Source organism: Oncorhynchus mykiss, chromosome 22 (genome assembly GCF_013265735.2).
Source record: "Oncorhynchus mykiss isolate Arlee chromosome 22, USDA_OmykA_1.1, whole genome shotgun sequence".
Taxonomy (NCBI): Eukaryota; Metazoa; Chordata; class Actinopteri; order Salmoniformes; family Salmonidae; genus Oncorhynchus; species Oncorhynchus mykiss.
The window spans coordinates 2,782,003-2,798,658 of NC_048586.1; positions in this window are offsets into that span (position 1 = coordinate 2,782,003).

The following is a 16,656-nucleotide window of genomic DNA, read 5'->3' on the forward strand; positions in this document are numbered from 1 at the left end:
TTTCCAAATTAGCTCCATAATATCGACAGAAACATGGCAAACGTTGTCTAGAATCAATCCTCAAGGTGTTTTTAACATATATATTTGATAATATATCCGTCGAGGCAATTGGTTTCTCATAAGAAGCGATTGGAAAAATGGCTACCTCAGTATTTTACGCAAGATTTTCTGCGGGAGACACCATGTGACCACTTGCTAAATGTGGTCCCTTACGGCTATTCTTCGACAGAAATGCGTAAAAAGACGTCACAATGCTATAGACACCCTGGGGAAGACGTAGAAAACGTAAGCTCATTCGTAGCTCATTCACAGCCATATAAGGAGTCATTGGCATGAGGCGGTTTCTAGTCGCAAGAAGTTTTAACTTCTTCGATATAGGGGGCGCTCTTTTAATTTTGGGATGAAAAACGTTCCCGTTTTAAACAAGATATTTTGTCACGAAAAGATGCTCGACTATGGATATAATTGACAGCTTTGGAAAGAAAACACTCGTTTGGAAAGAAAACACTCGTTTCCAAAACTGCAAAGATATTGTCTGTGAGTGCCACAGAACTGATGTTACAGAAAAAAAACAGATAAAAATACAATCAGGAAGTGCCACATTTTTTTAAACCGCCTCATGGCAATGACTCCTTATATGGCTGTGGAGGAGCTAGGAGTCAGCTTACCTTTTCCACGTTTTCCCCAAGGTGTCTGCAGCATTGTGACGTATTTGTAGGCATATCATTGGAAGATTGACCATAAGAGACTACATTTACCAGGTGGTCGCTTGGTGTCCTCCGTCGCAATTATTGCGTAATCTCCAGCTGCAGTATTTTTCCGTTTGGCTCTGATGAGAAACCGACTGCCAGGAATGATTTTTCATCGAATAGAATTGTGAAAAACACCTTGAGGATTGATTCTAAACAACGTTTGCCATGTTTCTGTCGATACTATGGAGCTAATTTGGAAAAAAGTTCGGCCTTGTAAGTGACTGCATTTTCATTTTTTTTTCTTAGCCAAACATGATGAACAAAACGGAGCTATTTCTCCTACACAAATAATATTTTGGGAAAAAATGAACATTTGCTATCTAACTGAGAGTCTCGTCAGTGAAAACATCCGAAGTTGTTCAAAGGTAAATGATTTTATTTGAATGCTTTTCTTGTTTTTGTGAAAATGTTGCCTGCTGAATGCTAGGCTTAATGCTATGCTAGGCTATCAATGCTCTTACACAAATGCTTGGGTAGCTTTGGTTAAAGCATATTTTGAAAATCTGAGATGACAGTGTTGTTAACAAAAGGCTAAGCTTGTGTTTGAATATATTTATTTCATTTCATTTGCGATTTTCATGAATAGGAAATGTTGCGTTATGGTAATGAGCTTGAGGCTATGATTACGCTCCCGGATACGGGATTGCTCGATGCTAGAGGTTAAGGAGTTCTTCTCCAGTATTCCCTTACTGCCCCCTGTCACTAAAAAGTTAAACACTGTTTCCCATGCCTGCTCAATGAACCATAAACATTAATGAACATGCACCTGTTGAACGGTCTTTAACCTTTTTGGGATAGGGGGCAGCATTTTCACTTTTGGATGAACTGCCTCCTACTCTGTCCCAGATACTAATATATGCATGTTATTATTAGTATTGGATAGACAACACTCTGAAGTTTCTAAATCAGTTTGAATGATGTCTGTGAGTATAACAGAACTCATATCGCAGGCGAAAACCTGAGAAAAATCCAACCTGGAAGTGGGACATCTGAGGTTTGTAGTTTTTCAAAGCTTGGCCTACTCAATACACATTGAGATATGGATAAAGTTGCACTTCCACTAGTTGGCTTCCACTAGATGTCAACCGTCTTCAGAAACTTGAATGAGGATTCTACTATAAAGGAGCGGCTCATGAGACCTATTTTAGTCAGTGGTCTGGCAGAGTGCCTTGGTCTCATGACGCGCGCTCCCGACAGAGTTACCTCTCGATCCAGTGCTTTTCTTCAGACACAGGAATTCTCCGGTTGGAACATTATTGATGTTTTATGTTAAACATCCTAAAGATTGATTCCATACATCGTTTGACATGTTTCTAAAGGACTGTAATGGAATTTTTCAAGTTTTTGTCTGGACAAAGTGTCTGCGCCTCATGAAGATGGATTACTGGGCTGAACACGCTAACAACAAGTGGCCATTTGGACATAAATGATGGAACTTTATGGAACAAATCAGTCCTTTATTGTCAAACTGGGATTCCTGGGAGTGCCTTCTGATGAAGATCATCAAAGGTAAATGAATATTTATGGTGTTATTTCTAACTTTGTTGACTCCAAAATGGAGGATATTCCTCTGGCTGTTTTGGTTTCTGAGCGCCGTTCTCAGATTATGCTTTTTCCGTAAAGTTTTTTTGAAATCTGACACAGCGGTTGCATTAAGTCTATCTTTAATTCTATCTTTAACAGTTGTATCTTTTATCAATGTTTATTATGAGTATTTCTGCAAAATCACCGGATGTTTTGGAATCAAAACATTACTGCACATAAACGCGCCAATGTAAACTGAGATATTTTGGATATAAATATGTACATTATTGAACAAAACGTACATGAATTGTGTAACATGATATCCTATGAGTGTCATCTGATGAAGATCATCAAAGGTTAGTGATTAATTCTATCTATATTTCTGCTTTTTGTGACTCCTATCTTTGGCTGGAAAATTGGCTGTGTTTTTTTGACTTGGCTCTGACCTAACATAATCATATGTTGTGCTTTCGCTGTAAAGCATTTTTGAAATCGGACACGATGGGTAGATTAACAAGATGTTTATCGTTCATATAACCGGAAGGTTGCAAGTTCAAACCCCCGAGCTGACAAGGTACAAATCTGTCGTTCTGCCCCTGAACAGGCAGTTAACCCACTGTTCCTAGGCCGTAATTGAAAATAAGAATTTGTTCTTAACTGACTTGCCTGATTAAATAAAGGTAAAATAAAATAAATAAATATGCTGTATTGGACTTGTTAATGTGTGAAAGTTACATAGATCTAAAAAATATGTTTGAATTTCGCTCGTTGCCTTTTCAGTGGAATGTTGTCGAGCGGAACCCTGCCCTAGAAAGGTTAAGACATTAACAATTTACAGACGGTAGGCAATTAAGGCCACAGTTATGAAATATTAGGACACTAAAGAGGCCTTTCTACTGACTCATTGCAGGCAATCTCAATGCTGTGTGTTACAGGGAAGACCTCCTCCTCCCTCATGGGGTACCCTTCCTGCAGGCTCATCCTGACATGACCATCCAGCATGACAATGCCACCAGCCATACTGCTCGTTCTGTGCGTGATTTCCTGCAAGACAGGAATGTCAGTGTTCTGCCATGGCCAGCTGTCACGTCCGTCATACAAAGGAGACCAAGGAGACCAAGGTGCAGCGTGCTATGCGTATATTCTAATTTATTAAAAGAATGAACACTGAACAAACTAACAAAATAACAAAACAAACCGTGAATTGTGCAGACAGGCAACTGAACATAGAACAAGAACCCACAAAAGGGAAAATGGCCACCTAAATATTATCCCCAATCAGAGACAACGATAAACAGCTGCCTCTGATTGGGAACCATATCAGGCCACCATAGACATAAACATACCTAGACCTACAAAACCCCTAGACATCCGAAAACCCTAGACAATACAAAAACTAGCATACCTACCCTCGTCACACCGTGACCTAACCAAAATATAAAGAAAACAGAGATATTAAAGGTCAGAGTGTGACACCAGCGAAGAGCCTGGATCTCAATCCCATTGAGCACGTCTGGGACCTGTTGGATCAGAGGGTGAGGGCTAGGGCCATTCCCCCCAGAAATGTCCAGGAACTTGCAGGTGTCTTGGTGGAAGAGTGGGGTAACATCACAGCAAGAACGGGCAAATCTGGTGCAGTCCACGAGGAGGAGATGCACTGCAGTACTTAATGCAGCTGGTGGCCACACCAGATACTGACCGTTACTTTTGATTTTGACCGCACATTTGCTCAGGGACACGTTATTCAATTTCTGTTAGTCACATGTCTGTGGAACTTGTTCAGTTTATGTAGCTGTTGAATCTTGTTATGTTCATACAAATACTTACACATGTTAAGTTTGCTGAAAATAAACGCAGTTGACAGTGAGAGGACATTTCTGTTTTGCTGAGTTTAGTTATTGAATTGTGTCGATTGTTTATGTTCATTCTAAATACAACCACTGTATAGTAACAACAAACTACAGTATGATATGCGGCTGTGAATGTTTGCTGTGTTTTTATTTTATTTTTAAGATGATTTTATTGGGATTTTTTGCAATTACCAAGACAGTAGGAAACGAGTGACAGGGGACCCGGGTCCTTGGGTAGAGCTAATCGCTTATGCCTTGATGTCTGGCTCATTAACGTTAAGTCACGACTTCAGCATTGTGTTAATTTAATATCAAAACCTGTTTTGACCTCTGTCACTATCTATGTCACTTTGTACACTGAGTATGCAAAACATTAAGAACACCTGGTATTTCCATGACATAGACTGACCAGGTGAATCCAGGTGAAGTTATGGTCCCTTATTGATGTGACCTGTTGCATCCACTCCAATCAGTGTAGATGAAGGGGAGGAGACAGGTTAAAGAAGGATGTTTAAGCCTTGAAACATGGAGCGTGTATGTGTGCTATCAGAAGGTGAATGGGCAAGACAAAAGATGTAAGTGCCTTTGAACATGGTACTGTATATTTGCCAGTTACACCGGTTTGTGTCAAGAACTGCCACGCTGCTGGGTTTTTCACGCGCCACAGTTTCCTCTGTGTATCAATAATGGTCCAACACCCAAAGGACTTCCAGCCAACTTGACCCAACTGTGGGAAGCATTGGAGTCAACATGGGCCAGCATCCCTGTGGAACACTTGACAGCTTGTAGAGTCCATGCCTCAATGAATAGAAGCTGTTCTGATAGCAAAAGGGGGTGCAACTCAATATTAGGAAGGTGTTCCTAATGTTTTGTATACTCCTGGCATGCATTAAGCCTGAGTGAACAGGTCCAGCTACCAGGGATTGAAGCTCTTCCTTATGTGGCTAGTGGCTACAGTATGTATGTTTTCTGTATTCATTTAATCACTAAGAATTTGGTTTTACCTCTTTGCCACTGTTTGCAATCATCAGGGCCAGCTTGACAATGGCTATATCCTAATGTCAGGGATCAATGCTCTTTCTCACCTCAGCTGAAATGGTATGATTTACAATGCCACACAGACCTGTAACTTCATTTGGACACAGTAATATACTGCCAGTGATAGGCATTCATAAATCAGAACAATTTCTTTGCGTAGAGGTTTACTCAGTGGTTATTTTGACTCAGTTCCTAAAACAAAATGTGACATCAATACTAAAATGTTGTTTTGATTGTTTTTGGTAATTGAAAGTGATTTCCTCTCTATGGGGCACCATTTTCAGCCTTTTACTCTGCGTGAATGTAATATTGTCTCAGTCTGGGGACCCTCACATTAGGGTGCACTTGATGCCGGGCAGTCTGTGGGGTGACATGTTTTAATGCTCTAGGCCAGGGTTTCCCAAACTCGGTCCTGGGCCCCCCTGGGTGCACGTTTAGTTTTTTTGTCCTAGCAATACACAGCTGATTCAAATAACCAACTCATCATCAAGCTTTGATTATTTGTATCAGCTGTGTAGCGCTAGGGCAAAAAAAAAAAGAAAAGTGCACTCGGGAAGGGCCCCAGGCCTGAGTTTGGGAAACCCTGGTCTAGGCCAGGGGTTCTTATTAAACTTGTTCAGCTCCAGACCCTAATGAGAAATAGACTGTCCTTTCGTGACCCAAATTGTCCTCCAACATTCAAACTTAAGAAGAATTAGTCTGTGACTAGGTGTATGCTCATAACTCGCGACCCACCTCTCACATGCACAGGGCTTCTCTAAGCTATGGCTGTAAAAGTCATCTGTCATGTACTGTCCATGCAGTCTCTATTGGGGTTCCCCACTGGACAGCTCTTATCTGGCATGTCTTAAAAGTGATCTATCTCTGCTCATTTAACTTGAGACGAGAAATCAGCTATGCTCCTTTGTTCTCTACGGTTTCACTGTAGCAGCTGTGGGTTCACTATAACTTGTGCTTCACCCATCCCACTGACTCCAAGGAGGCTGGGGAGGCCGAGGTTATCAGGAGGTAATCAGGTTATGGGGCTCTTGCAACATCCACCTCCAGCTCTGATTGGTTCCTACCTGTCCCGGCAACCAATTAGCAGGACCTGCCTGACTCAAGCTTGCACACAGTAATAATTGTTTGTAACAGTAATAAAGCAAGACAGCGAGGCCCAGTGTGTTTACAAACAGAAATGTAATCAGATTTGAATGTACTAATCTGAATGTACTTCCTTGAATGGATATCAACAATTACCCCATTAATGTACTTATGTAAGCATATTTTTTCATGTTAAAACACACATGCAATCTGCCATCTGGGAAACTGTTCAATGTTCCTAATCTTGATATATATCCATTGGCTCTTAAAGGGGCAGTATGCAGTTCAAACAACAACAATGCCTTGTTAGTGTTTAGGTCAAATTTGCTTTTCAAGTTCCTGTCTTTTTCGTCTTCAGACAAAAGCTAATATTTCACTTACAACATAGCTTTTTTGTATTCATTTCAGGGTTTTATATCCAGAAGATCTGATACTAGCGCACATCCTGCCACCAAACATGATTACTGTGCAATATAACTATTTTATTTGACATAAAGCAACAATGGCAGCCTAAAGTATTTGTTTTTCAAAATGGTAGAGTTTAGCTACATACATTAGACCGACTGTAAAAATATCTTACAAATACTTGACAGAAATGAGTGCCTCAGGGCGATAGTCATTTATTTCAGTTACCTTTTCATTCTTGGGTAGAGGAACAATGGTGGCCATCTTGAAGCAAATGGGGACAGTAGACTGGGATGGAGAGAGATTGAATATATCTGTAAATATTCCAGCCAGCTGGTCTGTGCATGTTCTGAGGACGCAGCTGGGGATGCTGTCTGGGCCGGCAGCCTTAAGAGGGTTAACACGTTTAAATGTTTTACTCACATCTGCCACGGAGAAGGAGAGCCCACAGTCTTTGGTAGCGGGCCGCTTCGGTGGCACTGTGTTGTCCTCAAAGCGGGCAAAGAACGTTGGTGTCCGCGATGTGGCTGGTTTTCCATTCATAGTCCTGGATTGTCTACAGACCCTGCCACATACTGTGCGTTTCGTGTCTGAACCGTTGAATTGCAACTCCACTTTGTCTCTATACTCTAGCCACACCAAACTGGAAGTCTTCCGACTATCTTGGAAAGACAGTACCGTGCAGTATCGAAGAGCCCTTACTGCTGCTCGATCATCCTATTTTTCCAACTTAATTGAGAAAAATAAGAACAATCCAAGATTTATTTTTGATACTGTCGCAAAGCTAACTAAAAAGCAGCATTCCCCAAGAGAGGAAGGCTTTCACTTCAGAAGTAAAAAATTCATGAACTTCTTTGAGGAAAAGATCATGATTATTAGAAAGAAAATGATGGACTCCTCTTTAAATCTGCGTATTCCTTCAAAGCTCAGTTGTCCTGAGTCTGCACAACTCTGCCAGGACCTAGGATCAAGACGGAAACTCAAATGTTTTAGTACTATATCTATTGATACAATGATGAAAATAATCATGGCCTCTAAACCTTCAAGCTGCATACTGGACCCTATTCCAACTAAACTACTGAAAGAGCTGCTTCCTTTGCTTTTCCCTTCTATGTTGAACATAATAAACGGCTCTCTATCCACCGGATGTGTCCCAAACTCACTAAAAGTGGCAGTAATAAAGCCTCTCTTGAAAAAGCCAAACCTTGCCCTAGAAAATGTGAAAAACTATCGGCCTATATCGAATCTTCCATTCCTCTCAATTTTTTTTGAAAAGGCTGTTGCCCAGCAACTCACTGCCTTCCTGAAGACAAACAATGTATACGAAATGCTTCAGTCTGGTTTTCGACCCCATCATAGCACTGAGACTGCACTTGTGAAGGTGGAAAATGACATCAGACCGAGGCTTTGCATCTGTCCTCGTGCTTCTAGACCTTAGTGCTGCTTTTGATGCCATCGATCACCACATTCTTTTGGAGAGATTGGAATCCCAAATTGGTCTACACAGACAAGTTCTGGCCTGATTTAGATCTTATCTGTCGGAAAGATATCAGTTTGTCTCTGTGAATGGTTTTTCATCTGACAAATTAACTGTATATTTCGGTGTTCCTCAAGTTCCCATTTTAGGACCACTATTGTTTTCACTATTTATTTTATCTCTTGGGGATGTCATTCGAAAACATCATGTTAACTTTCACTGCTATGTGGATGACACACAGCTGTACATTTCAATGAAACATGGTGAATCCCCAAAATTGCCCTCCCTAGAAGCCAGTGTTTCAGACATAAGGAAGTGGATGTCTGCAAACGTTCTACTTTTAAACTTGGACAAAACAGAGATGCTTGTTCTAGGTCCCGAGAAACAAAGAGATCTTCTGTTGAATCTGACAATTAATCTTAATGGTTGTACAGTCATCTCAAATAAAACTGTGAAGGACCTCGGCGTTACTCTGGACCCTGATCTCTCTTTTGACGAACATATCAAGACTGTTTCAAGGACAGCTTTTTTCCATCTACGTAACATTGCAAAAATCAGAAACTTTCTGTCCAAAAATGATGCAGAAAAATTAATGCATGCTTTTGTTACTTCTAGGTTAGACTACTGCAATGCTCTACTTTCCGTCTACCCGGATAAAGCACTAAATAAACTTCAGTTAGAGCTAAATACGGCTGCTAGAATCCTGACTATGTATCATATTACTCCAGTGCTATCCTCCCTACACTGGCTTCCTGTCAAGGCAAGGGTTGATTTCAAGGTTTTACTGCTAACCTACAAAGCTCCTACCTTTCTCTCTGATTTGGTCCAGCCGTACATACCTACACGTACACTACGGTCACAAGACGCAGGCCTCCTAATTGTCCCTAGAATTTCTAAGCAAACAGCTGGAGGCAGGGCTTTCTCCTATAGAGCTCCATTTTTATGGAATGGTCTGCCTACCCATGTGAGAGACGTAAACTCGGTCTCAACCTTTAAGTCTTAACTGAAGACTCATCTCTTCAGTGTGTCATGTGATTGAGTGTAGTCTGGCCCAGGAGTGTGAAGGTGAAAGGAAAGGCTCTGGAGCAACGAACCGCCCTGGCTGTCTCTGCCTGGCCAGTTCCCCTCTTTCCACTGGGATTCTCTGCCTAACCCTATTACAGGGGCTGAGTCACTGGCTTACTGGTGCTCTTTCATGCCGTCCCTAGGAGGGTTGCGTCACTTCAGTGGGTTGAGTCATTGACGTGATCTTCCTGTCTGGGTTGGCGTCCCCCGTTGGGTTGTGCCGTGGCGGAGATCTTTGTAGGCTATACTCGGCCTTGTCTCAGGATGATACGTTGGTGGTTGAAGATATCCCTCTAGTGGTGTGGAGGCTGTGCTTTGACAAAATAGGTGGGGTTATATCCTGCCTGTTTGGTCCTGTCTGGGGGTATCGCCGGATGGGGCCACAGTGTCTCCCAACCACTCCTGTCTCAGCCTCCAGTATTTAAGCTGCAATAGTTTATGTGTCGGGGGGCTAGGGGAAGTCTGTTATATCTGGAGTATTTCTCCTGTCTTATCCGGTGTCCTGTGTGAATTTAAGTATGCTCTCTCTAATTCTATCTTTCTCTCTTTCTTTCTTTCTTTCTCTCTCTCGGAGGACCTGAGCCCTAGGATCATGCCTCAGGACTATCTGGCCTGATGACTCCTTGCTGTCCCCAGCCCACCTGGCCGTGCTGCTGCTCCAGTTTCAACTGTTCTGACTGCGGCTATGAAATCCTGACGTGTTCACAGGACGTGCTACCTGTCCCAGACCTGCTGGTTTCAACTCTCTAGAGACAGCAGGAGCGGTAGAGATACTCAGAATGATCGCCTATGAAAAGCCAACTGACATTTACTCCTGAGGTGCTGACCTGTTGCACCCTCGAAATACATTGTGATTATTATTATTTGACCCTGCTGGTCACCTATGAACATTTGAACATCTTGGCCATGTTCTGTTATAATCTCCACCCGACACAGCCAGAAGAGGACTGGCCACCCCTCATAGCATGGTTCCTCTCTAGGTTTCTTCCTAGGTTCTGGCCTTTCCAGGGAGTTTTTCCTAGCCACCGTGCTTCTACACCTGCATTGCTTGATCTTTGGGGTTTTAGGCTGTGTTTCTGTACAGCACTTTGAGATATCAGCTGATGTAAGACGGGCTTTATAGCCTTTAGCCGTACCCTTATCCTACTCCTCCTCTTTTCCTCTGGTGATGTAGAGGTTAACCCAGGCCCTGTAGCCCCAATCACCACACCTATTACCAAGGCACTTTCATTTGTTGAGTTCTGTAACCATAAAAACCTTGGTTTCATGCATGTTAACACCAGAATTATCCTCCCTAAGTTTTATTCACTGCTTTAGCACACTCCACCAACCCTGATGACCTAGCCGTGTCTGAATCCTGGCTTAGGAAGGCCACCAAAAATTCGGATATTTCCATCCCCAACTACAACATTTTCTGACAAGATAGAACTGACAAAGAGGGCGGCGTTACAATCTAGATAGCCTGCAGAGTTCTGTCTTACTATCCAGGTCTGTGCCCAAACAATTTGAGCTTCTACTTTTAAAAATCCACCTTTCCAGAAATAAGTCTCTCACCGTTTCCGCTTGTTATAGACCCCCCTCAGCCACCAACTGTGCCCTGGACACTATATGTGAATTGATTGCCCCCCATCTATCTTCAGAGTTCGTACTGTTAGGTGACCTAAACTGGAATATGCTTAACACCCCGGCATACCTACAATCTAAGCTAGATGTCCTCAATCTCACACAAATGATCAAGGAACCTACCAGGTACTACCCTAAATCTGTAACCCTCATAGATATCATCCTGACCAACTTGCCCTCTAAATACACCTCTGCCGTCATCAACCAGGACCTCAGCGATCACTGCCTCATTGCCTGCAGCCGTAATGGGTCCGCGGTCGAACGACCACCCCTCATCGCTGTCAAACACTCCCTTAAACACTTCAGTGAGCAGGCCTTTCTAATCGACCTGTCCCGGGTATCCTGGAAGGATATTGGCCTCAACTCTCAGTAGAGGATACCTGGTTGGTCTTTAAAATTGTTTTTCTCACCATCTTAAATAAGCATGCCCCACTCAAAAAATGTAGAACTAATAACAGATATGGCCCTTGGTTCACCCCAGACTTGACTGCCCTTGACCAGCACAAAAACATCCTGTGGCACACTGCATTAGCATCGAATAGCCCCCGCGATATGCAACTTTTCAGATAAGTCAGAAACCAATATACAAAGTCAGTTAGGAATGCTAAGGCTAGCTTCAAACAGAAATTTGCATTCTGTAGCACTAATTCCAACTAATTTTGGGACACTGTAAAGTCCATGGAGAATAAGAGCACCTCCTCCAAGCTGCCCACTGCACTGAGGCTAGGAAACACTGTCACTGATAATCAATATTTTTCAATAAGCATTTTTCTACGGCTGGCCATGCTTTCCATCTGGCTATCCCCAACCCGGCCAACAGCTCTGTAACCCCCGCAGAAACTTGCCCCCCCCCCCCCCCCCAGACAGCTGATGTTCTGAATGAGCTGCAAAATCTGGATCCCTACAAATCAGCTGGGCTAGACAGTCTGGACCCTCTCTTTCTAAAAGTATCAGCTGAAAATGTTGCAACCCCTATTACTAGCCTGTTCAATCTCTCTTTCATATTGTCTGAGATCCCCAAAGATTAGAAAGATGCCGCGGTCATCCCCCTCTTCAAAGGGGGAGACACTCTAGACCCAATGTGTTATAGACCTATATCCATCCTGCCCTGCCTTTCTAAAATATTCTAAAGCCAAGTGAACAAACATATCACCAACCATTTAGAATCCCACCGTACCTTCTCCCCTATGCAATCTGGTTTTCAAGCCGGTCATGGATGCACCTCAGCCACATTCAAGGTCCTAAACGATCAATCACTGCATTCTTATCGGCATACTCAATAGCCTTGGTTTCGCAAATGACTGCCTTGCCTGGTTCACCAACTACCTCTCAGATAGAGTTCAGTGTGTCAAATCGGTGGACCTGTTGTCCGGACCTCTGGCAGTCTCTATGGGGGTGCCACAGGGATGAATTCTCGGGCCCACCTGATTCTCTGATCCACCTCTAAACAGACGACGCCATTCTGTATACATCAGGCCCTTCTTTGGACACTGTGTTAACAAACCTCCAAACGAGCTTCAATGCCATACAACACTCATTCAGTGGCCTCCAACTACTTTTAAATGCTAGTAAAACTAAATGCATTCCCTGCCTTATCTCAGCTCACTGGTCACCATAGTAATGCCCACCCATAGCAAGCGTTCCAGCAGGTATATTTCACTGGTCATCCCTTAAGTCAACACCTCCTTTGGCCGCCTTTCCTTCCAGTTCTCTGCTGTCAATGACTGGAACGAATTGCAAAAATCATTTAAGCTGGAGACTTATATCTTCCTCTCTAACTTTAAGCATCAGCTGTCAGAGCAGCTTACCGATCACTGTACCTGTACACAGCCCATCTGTAAATAGAACACCCAACTACCTCATCCCCATATTGTTATTTTTTAAATATTTTGCACCCCAGTGTCTCTACTTGCACATCATCATCTGCACATATATCACTCCAGTGTTAATGCTAAATTGTAATTATTTCGCCTCTATGACCTATTTATTGCCTGACCTCCCTAATCTTACTACATTTGCACACACTGTACATAGACTTTTTCTGTTGTGTTATTGACTGTACGTTTGTTTATACCATGTGTAACTCCGTGTTGTTGTTTTTGTCGCACTGCTTTGCTTTAACTTGGCCAGGTTGCAGTTGTAAATGAGAACTTGTTCTCAACTGGCCTACCTGGTTAAATAAAAGTGAAGAAAAAAAAAGCTGATGAAGATTATCTCATAATAATCAGAATTTATAAGATCTCATAAGCCTGTGTTTTTACCACAAACCTTATTTTCTGTATTTATCCTAAAACCCTCCAAAATCCCCATGAGTTTTTTCCATAGTCTAACGACCCATGACAGAATTAGCCTCTATTAGTGCCTACAGAAATATGCCATTACAATTGCACATTAACTGGAACCTATAAAAACGACTTAAATTGAGGTTGTTAAAATACAATATGTATATTGTGAACATGCTGAACCTGTTTCTCTGGCAGGCGCATGTGTTTTTTTAACATGTGCTCTCCCTGTGTGCATGCCCTCCCTCCCAGTCCCAGCTGTGCCTCTCTCCCTTCCCATCCAAACCCAGCCTGTCCCTTTCAGAACCATGGTCACACATGTTCTCAATCACTAAGTTCTCTTTGGTTTGTAGCACTAGATCTGGCTCTCTATTTGATCCATGCACCCAGAACCAGACATGTCCCTACTTCAAACACTTTGTTTCCCCAGAGGTTCCGAAATTCTACTATTGTTTGGATGTGAGAGCAGCTGGCTGTGAGTTTACACAACTAGTTCTGTGTCAGACACACACTTGTGTGTGTGTGTGTGTGTGTGTGTGTGTGTGTGTGTGTGTGTGTGTGTGTGTGTGTGTGCGTGTGTGTGTGTGTGTGTGTGTGTGCCCGTGCTTGTATGTATGTGCGTGTTTGTGCATGTGTGATTATACTCAGGGTGATAAAATAGGAGACATTCAAATCAATGACATCTGGGAGCAGATGAATAACACCTCTGTTCTTGTCTCTCTCTAAATCCCCTTAGTCACGGAGAAATAGGATGAGATAACTGTACATTCATCCTGCATAGTCAATGAGAGAAATGCATGTAATGACGATTATATCACGCTCTGACAAATGGGAGTAATAGAGATCTGGCTGACAGTGTAACCAATGGCTATCAGATGAGGGGATCTGAAGTATGTGTGTGTGTGCGTGTGTGCGTGTGTGCGTGTGTGCGTGTGTGCGTGTGTGTGTGTGTATGTGTCAGACTTTCAGTAAAGGAGGTGTTACGTACACTAAATCCCTCAAGTCATGTTTAGCTGAGCTAAACCTGAGGCAGTGGGATTATCTACTGTGGTGACAAATTTGCCACATAATTATTTATCTGATGTAATTCAGACGGATTGGAATTATGCATGAAGGGATTAATTGTCAATATCAGACCTGGTTAAGGGTTAGGGTCAGGAGCTAGGGTTAGTTTTAGGGTTAGGGTTAGGGATAGGGTCAGGAGCTAGGGTTAGTTTTAGGGTTAGGCTTAGGTTAAGGGTTAGCTTTAGGGTTAGGGTCAGGAGCTAGGGTTAGGGTTACGGTTAGGGTCAGGAGCTAGGGTTAGGAGCTAGGGTTAGTTTTAGGGTTAGGGTCAGGAGCTAGGGTTAGGATTAGGGTTAGTGTCAGGAGCTAGGGTTAGGGTTAGGGTCAGGAGCTAGGGTTAGGGTTAGGGTCAGGGTCAGGAGCTAGGGTTAGTTTTAGGGTTAGGGTTAGGAACTACAATTAGGGTTTAGGTTAGGTTTCGAGGTTAAGGTTAGGGTTAAGGTTAGGGTAAGGGTAAGAGTACGGGTTAGGGTTAGTTTTAGGTTTAGGGTCAGGAGCTAGTGTTAGTTTTAGGGTTAGGTTAAGGGCTAGTTTTAGGGTTAGGGTTAGGAACTACAATTAGGTTTCGAGGTTAAGGTTTTGAGGTTAAGGTTAGGGTTAGGGTAAGGGTAAGAGTACGGGTTAGGGTTAGGTTTAGGGTTAGGGTCAGGAGCTAGGGTTAGTTTTAGGGTTAGGGTTAGGAACTACAATTAGGGTCGAGGTTAGGTTTCAAGGTTAAGGTTAGGGTTAAGGTTAGGGTAAGGGTAAGAGTACGGGTTAGGGTTAGGTTTAGTGTTAGGGTTAGGGAAAATACGATTTTGAGTAGGACAAAATTTTGTGTCCCCACAAGGTTAGCTGTACAATACTGTGTGTGTGTGTATGTGCGTGTGTGTCTGTGTGTACTGTAGCTATAGCTAGACCTCTCTAACAGCTCAACAAGGTGTCCAAAACGTGTACGCATCAACACAGCAGTCTTCTAGAATATTGGACCGTTAGCTTTCATACTTTTTTGAATTCTTAAGCAATTTCTCCATCTGTCACGACATTCAAAAGAACAGGAGCTGGGTACGCATTTCTGCGTTGGTTGGGAGTTTTGTGGAGGTGCACGGTCGAGCTGTGCGTCTCCTGCGGACGGTGGTCTCAAAGCCACGTATCAGTGTCACAATGGGCCGCCGGACTGTTGAGGCTCTGCTGCTTTGGACTCTGAAATAACCTTATATCACTTAAGCGGCCATATCAGTTGTATATTACTTTTGGTGGCATATTAGGTATGGTGATGCTGCCCCTTTAGTCATATTTAAATAAAGCTATTGGTAATACAATGCTTCATTGAACATGGTCTTGGTCAGAAAACAGTGAGCAAGTATTCCTATTTAACTATTTAGTGTGTCATATTTTTATCCAGCTCATGTGCAAAACCTCCTTCCACCTGAAACCAGTTACCAGTTCCACTTTCCAGTATGACATGTAGTTTTTGTTATTTTCCAGTTTGATTGGGCGTAAAACCTATGAAAAAGGTTACATTTCCTTTTGACCTCTGCAAATCATCTCCCTGTTCCCAGGTGGCACTCTGTCTCTGAAGCCGTAGCTACTCGCCCATGGCTATCTGGCACATAAACCTCTTAAGGAGACCATTTCGTGTGTGTGTGCCGCCACTTCACCACCATCATCTCATGACTTGGATCTTATAAATAATTTAAAGGCCACTTGAGGCCCTGGAACTGAAGAGCATTTTTGTAGGCCTTTAGTCATGGCCTTTAGTTCGCCCCACACAAACATAAGGTCAATGCAACACTCCAAGTACACCCCCCCCCCCCACTGCAACCAAACACACATACACTCGCAGACACACAGTAGTCATTCTGTCAGTCCAAGTAGCCTCTAAACCACTCGTTTAATATGTCAAAACAATGAATAGGGACAAACCCTTACAGTAATACCTAAACGCTTCGCCCCCAATGCTGTTTCATCATATTAGTCTTTATAAACTACACAGTCAAGTTGAGTTCTGGCCTCTGGAAGGGGGTGAGACAAAACACCTGGGGTTTTATTAAGGTCTCTTTTGCTGGTCTGCTTCAGACTTATTGCATCTGGGGGACAGAGAAATGGAGGAGGAGGGAGAGAGAAGGAGAGTACAGTAGACACACACCTCGAGAAAAACTGAGAGGGGGAGAAAACAAGTGAGAGAGAGAGAGAGAGAGAGAGAGAGAGAGAGAGGGGGGGGGGGGAAACCAAAATGGGGAAAAACTGAGCTAGAGAAAACAAGAGAGAGAGGGAGAGAGGCCAGCCATGGGATCAGAGTAGCCATCTTGACTCCCGAGGAGATCGGAGAGACGTCCAGCAGCACCTGCCTCATTGCTCTCCCCTCCTTCTCTCTCCCTGTCCTCTCCCCCTCTCCCTGACGTAACCCCGGCAACCCCGGTTGAATCTACAGCAGGCCTATAGGGCCATGCGAACACATTTGTACAAGTTTTTGGCGATTAACTAATTCAGAAGTGGAGCTTCATTATCCT